The sequence below is a fragment of the Lasioglossum baleicum genome, unplaced genomic scaffold (genome assembly GCF_051020765.1).
Source record: "Lasioglossum baleicum unplaced genomic scaffold, iyLasBale1 scaffold1883, whole genome shotgun sequence".
In the NCBI taxonomy this organism is placed as follows: domain Eukaryota; kingdom Metazoa; phylum Arthropoda; class Insecta; order Hymenoptera; family Halictidae; genus Lasioglossum; species Lasioglossum baleicum.
In genome coordinates this window covers 1-13,139 of record NW_027470942.1, presented here as the reverse complement: position 1 = coordinate 13,139, position 13,139 = coordinate 1, and the positions used below count along the sequence as shown (strand labels likewise).

The 13,139-nt window shown below is 31.6% G+C and overlaps 1 pseudogene; it reads right to left on the bottom strand.

Moving 5' to 3' along the window:
* Positions 1 to 6,980: 6,980 nt before the first annotated feature.
* Positions 6,981 to 7,724, bottom strand: LOC143221078 (histone-lysine N-methyltransferase SETMAR pseudogene; annotated as a pseudogene).
* Between the last annotated feature and the right edge of the window lie 5,415 nt (positions 7,725 to 13,139).

Sequence of the window (13,139 nt, the reverse complement as noted above, 5' to 3'; positions counted from 1 at the left end):
TATATCTAACTAGTGCAAATAACGGCGATATGATTGATCAGCTTTTTAAAAATGGTTAAAGAACAACTGTCGGATCCGTGACTTGCTACAACAAGTGTGTTGATTGATTGACAAATTGACCTGATGGACCATGCGCTAAAATGCAACATGACCAATAAATACATTTTAAATTTATAACCATGATAATTAATGAACCCATGATTTTTCGACTAATTTTATCCTTTATCATAGTGTAGTTTTAAAATAACATTAACCACTTGACATACAAATAAAATGCGCGTCGACGAGTCCGTAGGATACCATTTAATTTAACTCAATTGGGAGCACTCATATGCAAGCTCAGAAACAGGGCATTATATTTTGAAATTTACATTGCTTTATTACATTCGCTATGGTTGATAATTAATTAAGTAATACCATTAAATAATAATTTAATAATTTTGTAACATGTGATACTTCTCAAAGCATTTGAGAATATATAGGTTTCACTTCTTATATTGTGTTTCTTTTTGCAGGATGTTGCTTTTTATTTGTCGTAGGTATATTATTAGGCGTGCGAGCTCATTGCTATTCTGATTACCGTTTTCACTGCTTTTCTTGATGTTTACTTGTTTGCCGAAGCGATTTTTTATCAGTATTGTTGAGAATGGGGAGTGTATCTCCAACAGTTTAAACAAAACAGCATCAATGCATGACCGAAACAGTTAATTTAATAATATACTGTGAGGTGTTAGCCAAAGAAATTTCTTGACGCCCCTACAATGGCACATGAAATCAATGACGTCTCAAAGACGTCATTGTATGTCAAGTGGTTAACAGTAAAATAACATTTGTGGATACAATATAAAGGACAAAGTCTGTACTGTCACATCCCTAGATTGAATTTCTACTTATATGCATTTATATTAGAAAACACAGACAACTTTTCTGGGATCCAAATTATCAAAAATCAAGTTCATAGAAATCCAGTTTTTAGGAAAATTAATCTGCGATTTTTTATTATCAGATGATTTCCCGGGAAATGTACTCTGATCTGCATCTCAACGGATGAAATGTTTTTGACATGCAATATAATTTTTGAAACCTAAAAATCTAAAGGTTTTTGTAAAAGGATAAATTATTGATTAGGGATCGTCTTTTTGAAAAAATTCACACATAGCAGATTCTTAACTCGAGATTCCTTATCTTAGACCTTACCTAGTCTTGACCTCAAAGATTATTATCTATTGTAATTGATTGACGAAAATATGAAAACTTAGTGTACTATGAATCATGGAAGAAACTATACTTCCAAAAGACATCGGTGTTCAGTCGATATGAAATTTGAGGAGTGTGATAAGTTAGATTTGAGTTACAAAAAAATATGAAATTTTAAATTCGAATATTTATTAGTTTCCAAAGTATTAACTCTTTGCATTCGAAAAATTTTTCAATTTGGTCAATCAGTAATTATTACACACTACATAATTACACTATTGTGAAGAATTTCTTGAAAATAAAAATTCTTTGAAGGCGAAAAATTTTAATAGTCTGTTAATTTATTTACTTACAAATTAATTACAAGTTAATTTACTTCTGATCGTGGTTAATTTATTTATTAAATGTTAATATCTTGGCAACAGCGTAAGCAAAATACACGAGTTGCCAGTGTTTTGAAAATATCTCGAAGCCGATTATAAGAGTGCGTAATAAAAATCTGGAATTTTATTTAAAAATTTGAACACGATCTCCATGGATCTTTTCAAGGTAATCTCAAATTCAAATGATGATAAATAATTATTATAATGATTGCACCTGTATACCCTACGACCTTTGTTTGAAACATTTTTTCGTGTCTTCAGTACCTTTTGAGATAATTAATTGCATTAGAAGATTAAAATAGGACACTTTGTATATTTCGCTGACAATGAGACTATATGTAATATATGCATCTCACTATACCATTTACCACTAACAAATTTTAAATAATATTTTACTAATATTCTAAATTCTATCAGTCTACTATGAATACATATTGATATTATTTACTATAATGTAAATAACGTATAATACATTTACAAAAATTAAAATAAAACTCAAAATACAATGTATGAAATTGTAAAAGTGGTAAAGAAATGAAAATGTCATCATTATACAGTTACAGTTATTTTTATTACCATTTGTTAAAATTTCAATCTAAACAAAAATATTTTCTGAAATCTTTGAAATCATTTCGATTTTTACGTACATCTGAACTCTTTCTCTGTTTATCATTCACAAGCAAACAAATTGATTCCACTTTCTAAATTTATTAAAATTTTATTGTCAACATTTAACTGATACTTAACTTTTCGTATTTAAAGTAAATTTCTACTCTCTTTACTTTGTAAAATTAATCGATTTGATAAAGGATAATTTTTTCGTAATATTTTTATGACGTAAAAAGTCTCATAAATCTTAAGGATAATTTTTTCGTAATATTTTTATGACGTGAAAAGTCTCATAAATCTTAAGAATAATTTTTTCGTAATATTTTTATGACGTAAAAAGTCTCATAAATCTTAAGGATAATTTTTTCATAATATTTTATGATTCATAAATCTTAAACTTAAATAACTGACTGTTCAATAAAATATTTTCAGGAAGTCCAGAAGCCTTCGAACGTTGCAGTTCCTCGAAAATGTCCTCCTCTATCTGCGCCACTTTTAAGCGAACGGCCACTTGTTCTAGCCACACATCTTGTGCCTTCGTTGCCGATTAGCTTCTTCGAAGTGCTCGTAGAAGCGATAGAAGTTGCTACAGGAAAACCAGTGGTACTGCTGCACGAGTCCAGAAGTGACAGACCAGTCGCGAAAGACGTTGCAGATATTGGTACGTTACCGTGTCATACTATCTTGTATACTTGGTAGAAAGTAGATAACAGTACGTATTCAAACTTTTACCTCAATGACATCCTTTCGTATCATTATAGGATGAGGCACAACTGAATATTTTCAAAAATATTTGTCGTATTAAAAAGTATTATGAGGCTGACTCGAGGTTGCTTTAAAGGATCAAGTGTTTGACTTAATTTACCTTTTTGTATGTACAGATGTCAATAACATTTCGAAATCGAACTTTTTTTAAACGGAACGTTTGAACCAATTCAGTGACCGTATGCACTCAAGATCAATCAAGGTCACAGGTAAAGAAAAAGCAGTTGCGTATATTCTATAGCATTTATTTCTAGCATTTTAGTGCTTTTCGTTCTGTATCTGAGGTGAAGGGTAAGAGTGCACTGAATTGTACAATAGAACACGAATAATCGCACAACTACTTATAAGAATAAAACAGTGGCGGATTTAGCTCTCGAGAGACCCGAAACGTTATAAATTTTTCGGATTCTATTAAAATGAAACTATTAAACAATCGCATCGTTCAACGACACAAGGACGACCGATAGTGTTCTGTAATTGTTATACTGATTAAATTAAAGATAGTAACAATTCGCAAAACACTAAATGTAGTTCGTGTTTCACAAAAAGTCTCGTGAGATGCCATTGAGGAAAGAGGAGGCTAAATCGATAACTTTATTTGCTCATCTCATCGACAGTCTTTGTCACATGATCAAATAGTTATGTGTGACCGATAATAATTGAATTAAAATAAAAAATCCATAATGTGTATTAAATAGGGCGTCTCCCTTCTACTTTGACAAATTAGATATGCGTGACAAACACAGCTTGTTCTTGATCTCCATTGACGTAAATCTGAAAAATCGCATTTTTTTTAACATGCATAGCTCTACAATTTCAATCTTAATTTAGTTCTTGTTGGGATTTAAAATATTGAAATACAATTCTTTTCAGTCATATACGGAATTTTTATATATCGATATAATCGATATAACACAATGGAATCCGCTTAATACGATTATTTTAGAGTTTTTCAATCTTTAATAACAATAATCAAACTGCACATATATTCGATTGATGCCAAATTTTGCAAGAAAGGGGAGGAGAGTAGATACTAAATATAAAATATTTAATATAGATACTAAATATAAAATATTTAATATAGATACTAAATATAAAATATTTAATATAGATACTAAATATAAAATATTTAATATAGATACTAAATATAAAATATTTAATATAGATACTAAATATAAAATATTTAATATAGATACTAAATATAAAATATTTAATATAGATACTTTAGAATTAATAATATAGAATTAATATAGAAATTATAGATAATAATTTCCGAGGTATTAGTGGAAAACTTTTTTCATCTATATTTTAGATACAAATTCGTTTATACAGACGTGAGACGTGGTTAAAATGACCGTTTTCTCTGAAGTAGTAGTCACCAAGTATCGAGTAGCCAATGACACATACTGTTATCTCAACTCAGTTTCTATAGTGTGCTACGTAAAATTTACTCGTTTTTTTTCCAACGTTCATTATTTAATTTTAGATAACGATAGATTTTAGTTAAATTTAGTTATATTTTTCGAAATACGCCTTCAAGTGCGCTTAAAAAAAAAATTGAATAGATTTCAAATGGAAGATTCCATGCAAACTGTCACCAAACATCTTCATTGAAATTTTAGATAACGATAGATTTTAGTTAAATTTAGTTATATTTTTCGAAGTACGCCTTCAAGTGCGCTTTAAAAAGAAAAATTGAATAGATTTCAAATGGAACATTCTATACAAACTATCACCAAACATCTTCATTGGATATCCAACACTTGGAGACTGGGTACAGATTTGTGGTATTATGTTAAAATAAGATGATTTATTAAAAATTGTCCGATATAATAAAGAGATGGTATCTAGATATCCGAGATCTGAGTAGCACGATCGATTTGGAAGAAGTGTCGCCCTGTTATCGCTGACATCAGCCCTCGCATCATCTAGCCCAATTTCAAGAAACCCTTTAACCCTTTGCACTCGACGATTTTTTGGCTACAAAAGAGTAGAAATTTACAAATTTTCTGCTATAAAACTAAGGTCACTTTTTGAATGGTAAATAAAGAATCGTATAATAGTTGACACGTAAAATTATTTGATTACGATATCTCGCATACTGTTATATTATCTTAAATGACATATTATAATTCCTATGGGTCTTTAAAATTTTATGGCGACTGACAGTCAAGGTTAACACTTTGTACTCGACGATTTTTTCATTACAGAAAAATAGTAATTCAAATACCTCCTGCCATAAAACCATCGATGTTTCAAAAATGGTAAATAGGAAATCGAATACAAATTAAGACGTGAAATTATTTTACTTCGACATTTCGCGCATCGTAGGTTAACTTTTAATTTTATATATTAACCCTTAACGAACGAGCGCATTTTTCTAATATTATGACCAGTAAGTCGACGGATTTTTAGGAAATTAAGTGCTTCATTTCCAGAGCGAGAAAAGATGCATAATTAACATCGCTTTATTTGATTTTATGAAAACTTACAGTAATAATAGGTAGTATATGAACAGATATATCCGTACAAAAGAATACCGAAGTGAAAATTTCAGAAAAATAATAGGAATTGAAATAAACGAATAGATGCGTGTATGTAATGTATAGATTTGTATACATTTATAAATTTATTTTTTATAGATTAACGATATATTTATACAAAATTACTTATATTTTTTTTGGGTGTGGTACTTCTCCCAACAGTCCCCAATGTGAATACCAGGTTTCTTACTACAAGTATCGCAATAATTACGTGTTTCCCGCCTTCCTCCGAAAATGACGATAACAAACTTTATTGACCGCATATAAAACGATGTATTTTCGCTGAATCCTCGGAGAGGAATGAGAGGAATGCGTTCCAGAGCACGACAAAAAACAATTGCCGATCGCCCTAAATTGTTGCATGTATAAATAAGGTCAAACCTAACAGATTTCCTAAAATATCACGTCATGCCGCGTGTATGGCGACATTCGATTCTTTTAGAATATTTATAATGTCGCGAGTATGGCGGCATTCGTTCGTTAAGGATTAATTAAAATCGATCTTTAGAATCTGATTAAATGGCGACTGAAGATCGCCTCTCGAGTGCAAAAGATTAACTTATCACTTTGCCCCGAAGCAAAATAGATCCCAATGCAGGGTGACACTATCCAAATAAAGATTCATCTTACAATGTCAAAAATTTTTCATTAATATCTCGGAATCTATTTATCTCCCGAAAATAATATTTTACATTTAATGTCTACCTTCCATCCTCCCGGTCAGAAATATGATTTAGAAGGAGATATTCATTATAAAATTCAATCTATTACAAACATACGTAAATAGCTCTTCTCGAAAACATCATAAAATTTATTTGAAAATTTGTTCAGGTATTGTTTATTGCTTATTTCATAGTCATAATACTTTCCAGGTTTGTTACGTTATATTACATACACAGTCGAAAATTTCGTAGAGCTTCTTACAAGCTGGGATTGGAAAAACTATTGAAACATTTTGATATATCTTGACCTATCTTGACTTTATATTATCTTATATTATTTGAAAACACCCACTATCGTGAATCAAAAATTGAAAGAGTCATTACTGCTCATCAAACTCAAAAGTTATCGCTGAGAGGCAACGTATCGTGAAATTCTGGTTAGAAAAAACGTACAAATTTCTATTGGGTTGTCCGGAAAGTTCGTGCCGATTTTTTAGGAAAATTAAAACGCAGCTCATTTAAATATTGGTATACATTTATTAAGTTATATAGGTACCATTCTGTTCTACAACATTTCTTCATCTTTCATGCAGCTTGAGAATTCCGTCCTTCCAGAACCTCTCAGGTTTTTCGGCAAACAATTTGTCCAAATGGGTTTTTATCTCGACCAAAGAGTTGAAATTTTTTCCATTAAGGGAATTTTATAATGATCGGGAAAGGTGGAAATCCGAAGGCGCAAGGTCTGTCGAATACGGTGGATGGGGTAAAACATCCCAACCAAACTCCAACAATTTTTCCCGAGTTCTCAGAGACACACGAGGTCACGCATTGTCCTGATGAAACACGACGCCCTTCCGATTCGCAATTTCTGGACATTTTTGTTCAATTGATGTCTTCAATTTATCTAATTGAGAGCAATACTTTGCCGAATCTATTGTTTCATTATTTGGTAAAAGATCATAATATAGGATTCCTTTCCAGTCCCACCAGATACAGAGCATTACCTTCTTCGAATGAAGACCGACTTTTGGGGTGACTAAAGGTGTTTCATCACGCTTTCCCCAGGACCTTTTACGCTGAACATTTTTATAAATTATCCATTTTTCATCCCCCGTCCCTAATTGCTTCAGAAATGGCGTCTCCTCGTTGCACTTGTAAAGCAAGTCGCAAATGGAGATGCGGTCCAACCGATTTTTCTCCGTTAAATCGTGCGGAACCCATACATCAAGACGGTTTACATAGCCAAGCTTCACAATATGATCGTGGATGGTTGATTTTGATTTATTTAGCATTCCTGCTAATTGACGTAATGTTGAGCGTGGGCTATTCTCGATTTCTGTTCTAATCATATCTTCATCTGTGGTGGACGGCCTACCTGGACCTTCTTGATCTTCATGGTCGAAATTTCCAGCTTTAAACCGAGCAAACCACTTCCGCACTGTTCTTTCGGCTATAGCATCTTCGCCATAAACAGCGCATATCTTATTTGCCGCTTGTGTGGCATTTTTGCCCTTTCGGAAAAAGAAAAGCATTAAACGCCTATAATGCACTTTATTTATCACCATATTCTAAGGCGTACAAAACTGATAAAAATTAACGAATCGTAACCAAACTTTTCTCCAAATATGGCTGAAGTTATCTCTTTTAGAATATGTACACATGTTATTTGTTTTCAATAATTGTGATATATTCAGTCAGGTCTCTCACGCTACCTACCGAAAATCGGCACGAACTTTCCGGACAACCCAATACATTTTTCTTATAACAATAGCTAAAGTTTGATTATAATAAGCGGATTATTTTGAACTAATTTTATAGAGAGTTTTTGAGACTTATGACAGTAATAACGCGTTGATAACATTATCCATAGCTCGCTAGTGGAGTCAAAGGTATTTTCGCCTATTCAAACAAACTTGATTTGAAACTTTGCAGTTCACACATAGAAGCAGCAAACGTAGTCGCGGCACACATTCCTTTGATCATCGTGTAAGGACACAAACTCTGTTTAGCTGTGTTTAGGCAGCTGTACTGCCTTTGAGTCCACTAACTAATGAATCTGGTCAATTGCATTAATTTACGACTGTTTATATCATGAGGCATCGGAGTGTGCCATAAAGCCGGACCCACCACCATGAATTATGCATCCCGAGTATTATGCACTCGGATTCTATTATAGTCATTTGTATTAACGTGTAGAGAACCCTTGTCTCATAAAATCCGAAGTGACTACCACCGCTACTTGCAGATACGTAAATCCGCCACTGATATCAAAGATTAATAATAAATAAGAAATATATAAACTAGGGTTCCGTGGAAGTTCGGAATTATGTGACTTATTTGTACATATATACGTTGTGAATAACAGATAGATTCAATAAATTAGCGTTAGGCGTATATAATAATTAATATTCGGTTTTTTAACATTCTAAGTTTATCACAACATAAATAACCGAGATTTTAAATTAAAATTTTAATTAAAAATTCTGCACCTTACCGCAAGAACGGATCCAGGAGTATTTTTTGGGGAGGAGAAGAATTTCATTAATTTTGTAATCTTTTCTTGGACGATTTAAAATTTGGTTGTAATTCTTACTTTATACTCTGTTTTGTTCAAAACTTCATAATTTTTATACATAAAGCACTTTGAGTTTTAATTTAATATAGCAAAAAGATATATCAATGCAAATACGTTATTGATTTGAAAAATATGAAAATATAATCAGAATAGCGTTTGTAAGTGGATTTTTTACTATAAACTAGTCGAGATAAAACGTCGAATACGATTTAGAAAGGGTTAAAATTTTTGTCTGATAGTGAAATATTAATTTCGATAATGAAATTCGTATTAATTATTCATATATCATACAAAAATTAGAATAATTACAATACGCGCGATTAAATAAAATATGCATCGTAATATTTTTTTAAATGGTCCTCATCACCCCACTCCTGGATTCGTCACTGCGTTATCACTTATGTCATTGAATTTCACCACTTTTTTATAATATGTTTATAACAAGTTTTTCAATATTTGTCGCTATTCTTATTCTATTTCTTATAATGTACAATTTGAAAGCATATACTCTGCTTCATTTATCACGATTAAAAAATTGATGTCCTTTTATAATATGCCAGATAAAATATCGTAAGGGAAATGAAGTAATCAAAATTTGTTTGAAAATTTGAACTACAAGGAATATGTGAACAAATTACAATGGCGTAACTTATAATCTGCAAATAACACAGTAGACAAGAATGAGATATTTGTTATTAATTTACAAGTGTATAAAATTATAGAACTATAATTTCTTTTTTACTTCTTACTCTTGGTTAAAGTTAGAGTGGAAAAAATGATTATGAGTGATTTTATATACACACCCTCAGATTTCGATGATTTTTTAATTATTATAGAAACCAACATTTTAGACAACTTTTTTCTTAGTATTATACAAAAAATGATCTGTCTCAGTTTTTGAGATATATACAAAAATTTTCCAACAGTTGATATTATTCATTATACGTTTTTAACAACTTTTATTTCAAAATGCGTTGACCATTACATATCATCGATCAATTATCATCTATTACTATTCAATACTCATTCGCTAACCTATATCTGTGTTCTATAAGCATAGGCTGTTGCCAATTTATAGTGAGTCAGTCAAAATCCTACAACACGTATCAGAAAATGCTTCGTCTCGTAAAAAAGTTTAAGCATAATTTGGATAAACAGATTTAATAAGTATATAGTGCAAATATATCTATATTTATTATATAGAAATATAAAAATAAATGAACTTTCCTAAGTATTCAAAAAAATAAAGCTACCAGGTTTCAGTCCGAAAAACACTTCACAGCCAAAATCGTACACTACCGATATCTCCATAATTTTTTGCAGTGACCTTCTGAAAACAAAGATTATATTGTTCATCTCGTTAGTCAACAGTAAACTCGCGAAGTTAAAATAGAACAGTAATAAAGATCAAACAAACTACGGTAAAAGAACGAGATTAACTTTGGAAGAAATTTTGGAGGTGGTAAAAGATATCGCGAAATTGCGAAGATTATTAATAGAAATGTTAGTACGTCCAGTATATTGTAAAACGATGTGAAACCGAAAACAGAATAAGTCAAGAAAAGCTCCAGACAAAAAATTTAAGATAATACTAGGATCAGTGTTCCTAAACCTACTAACTAAATTGAAATATAGTTAGGAAACAATAAGAAGAGTATTAAGAAAACAAAATTTTCATGGCTGTACAGCTCAGAATAAACAGAAAAATAGAAAAAAAAGATTACATTTCACAACAGACAAGATTTTAACCAGATAGATATTTGAAGAAAGATTTTAATTTTTGAAAGAGACTATCTTTACAAATGAAAGTAAATTTAATATCTTTCATAGTGTGTGTGTATAATGTGTATATAGTGTGTATACACATCATATGTGTATTGTATATATTGTTATTTATCTAATATAAAAACTCATTAAATAAACTACCTGGACTCTTTTCGTTACATTTATGGAGTTGTTCTAAATCTAAATGACGAAACGTCACGTCACTGCTGCAATACGTTATTTCAAGTGTAATCTAAGTGATCAAGATAAAAATTGGACTGCTCATGAGAAATCTAACGATCAGTTTATAGATTCAGTGATACGAAGAATGCCAACGAATCATTCCACAGATTCTTGTTTAAGCAAGACTTCCGGTTCGAATAGTAATAGAAAAAACAAAATAGAATACCTGTTGCACATTCAGAAGAATTATCCGCATTGATGCCACTTCTACTAATCTCAATGATAAGAAAATAACAAAATTATGAACCAAACCTTCATCATCGAAGGAACCTCATTTCATAACGAAATTTCAAATCTTGTACAAAATTTGAAGTTATTCAAAAATCAGGAAGAACTTTTTACATCTTGATTAACACGTTGACTGTCAGATGCATTTTCGATGGTTTGCCCAAGGCGCCGACGTGAATTTTTCAGATAAATAAAAATTATCATCAATTCAATTATTATCAATTCCAGATAAATAAAATAATTCGGATAAAATGAATTATAAAATCATGCTTGAAGCAGTTTTCGTGGTGGGGGTCACCAGTGACCCCCGTGGCGCTGGAATGCAATTAAATTATAAGTATTGTCGTTTGTTTAAATTATATATATTTCCATCAATCTGGGCGCGCCGGTCACCGGTGGCCCCCATGGCGCTGTAGACGAATCGAGTGCCGGTCACCGGTGACCCCCATGGCAGTCAACGTGTTAACCCCTTGCCTTACGATTTATTTTTCAGCAAAAGCGACACCAAGATCGTTGGTTGAGCGTTCGAAACTGTACAAATCGCAAATTTCCTATGATTTGTATATACACGTGCGCGGTACAATTAACTTTGCAAGATGTTTGATAAATAATTACGATTAGTTGATTATTAAACAAAAAAAAGATTTATTGTTGCAAATTGGCCCGATAGCTTTACGACGTCATTGTAAGCTAAAGGGTTAAAGCAGCACAGTTACAGGAATTTTACCTCGGAAAAAGTGTTATACATTGCATGTTTATATTTCAGAAAATAATTTCTTGCAAATACGATTAGCTTTTTGTTCGCAATTTGGTCTTCTGACTGACAGAAATAATTGCACCGCTCCGATAGGCATATATATATATACGTTCATACCAAATATACTTTAAAATTGTTATATTTAAAAAAATAAAATGATATTACTATTGGGTTGGTAACTAAATGATTGCGGATTTTGTCGATAGATAGACTTTACACTTTCTTTTGTTTTGTTAACGTGGTCAAAGCATCCAGCCTATATTTTTTTCTTATTGTTTGGACTTCTACCTTTAATTTAGTAAAACAATTATATCGATTAGTGCTTTAGTTTTGTTCTTATTCCAATTTAAAAATGAAAGAACAGAATGTACACGTCAGACATATTTTATTGTATTACTTCCGAAAAGGCAGCAACACATCGCAAGCACAAAAGAAGTTATGTGTCGTATATGGAAATGAAGCCTTGAAAGAAAAGCGGTGTCAAAATTGGTTTGCCAGATTTCGTTCTGATGATTTTTCACTGAGAAATAATCAACGATCTGGCCGTTCAGTTGAAGTCGATGAAATCCAATTTTCCTTCTTATTTGAAATCCGCAATCACTTACTTGCCAACCCAATAAATATAATAAATATCATAATAAAATTTAGAAAACAAGAAGCGACTTCTACTTAAATTCGTAATCTTCCGTATCTCAGCGTCAACTACTCAGTAATGCGTTCCGTACACAGCTGTCACATTTTGTCCCAAGCGAGGACAAAATTACTGATGTTTGTGTCGTGAACTTACACGAAAACCTGAGCCATTCTGTGACAACTCGGTATATGTTATATCATCTAATACGAATTACGTGAAAGAAACTGCGGATGGAATACTGTGCAAGGCAAAGGATGAAACTAAAGGATGACCAAAGGATAATCATCGATGCATTAGCGTGTTACAAAAAATTAGGTCGAAATCAGTAGATACACATTTACACGAAAACCTGATCGTTTCTGTGACAACTCGGTATATGTTATATCATCTAATACGAATTACGTGAAAGAAACTGCGGAAGGAATACTGTGCAATGCAAAGGATGAAACTAAAGGATGACCAAAGGATAATCATCGATGCATTAGCGTGTTACAAAAAATTAGGTCGAAATCAGTAGATACACAACGGCGATAACGTTGATTTTTTAAGATCTTGAGCTTTGAGCACAATTTTACGAAATAGGGATTATTTATTGACTCGACAAGGTATAGTTTAACCCATTTGCATCATTAAGTGGAATAATCCGCACTAAATATCTGTTGCTCGCCTATTTTAAATTTATGTATCACATAACTATGTAAAAGAATAAATATTTATAGTATAGCATCATATAGAATGATGTTGTTTTAATATATGTATAATTTCTGGATCAAATATAA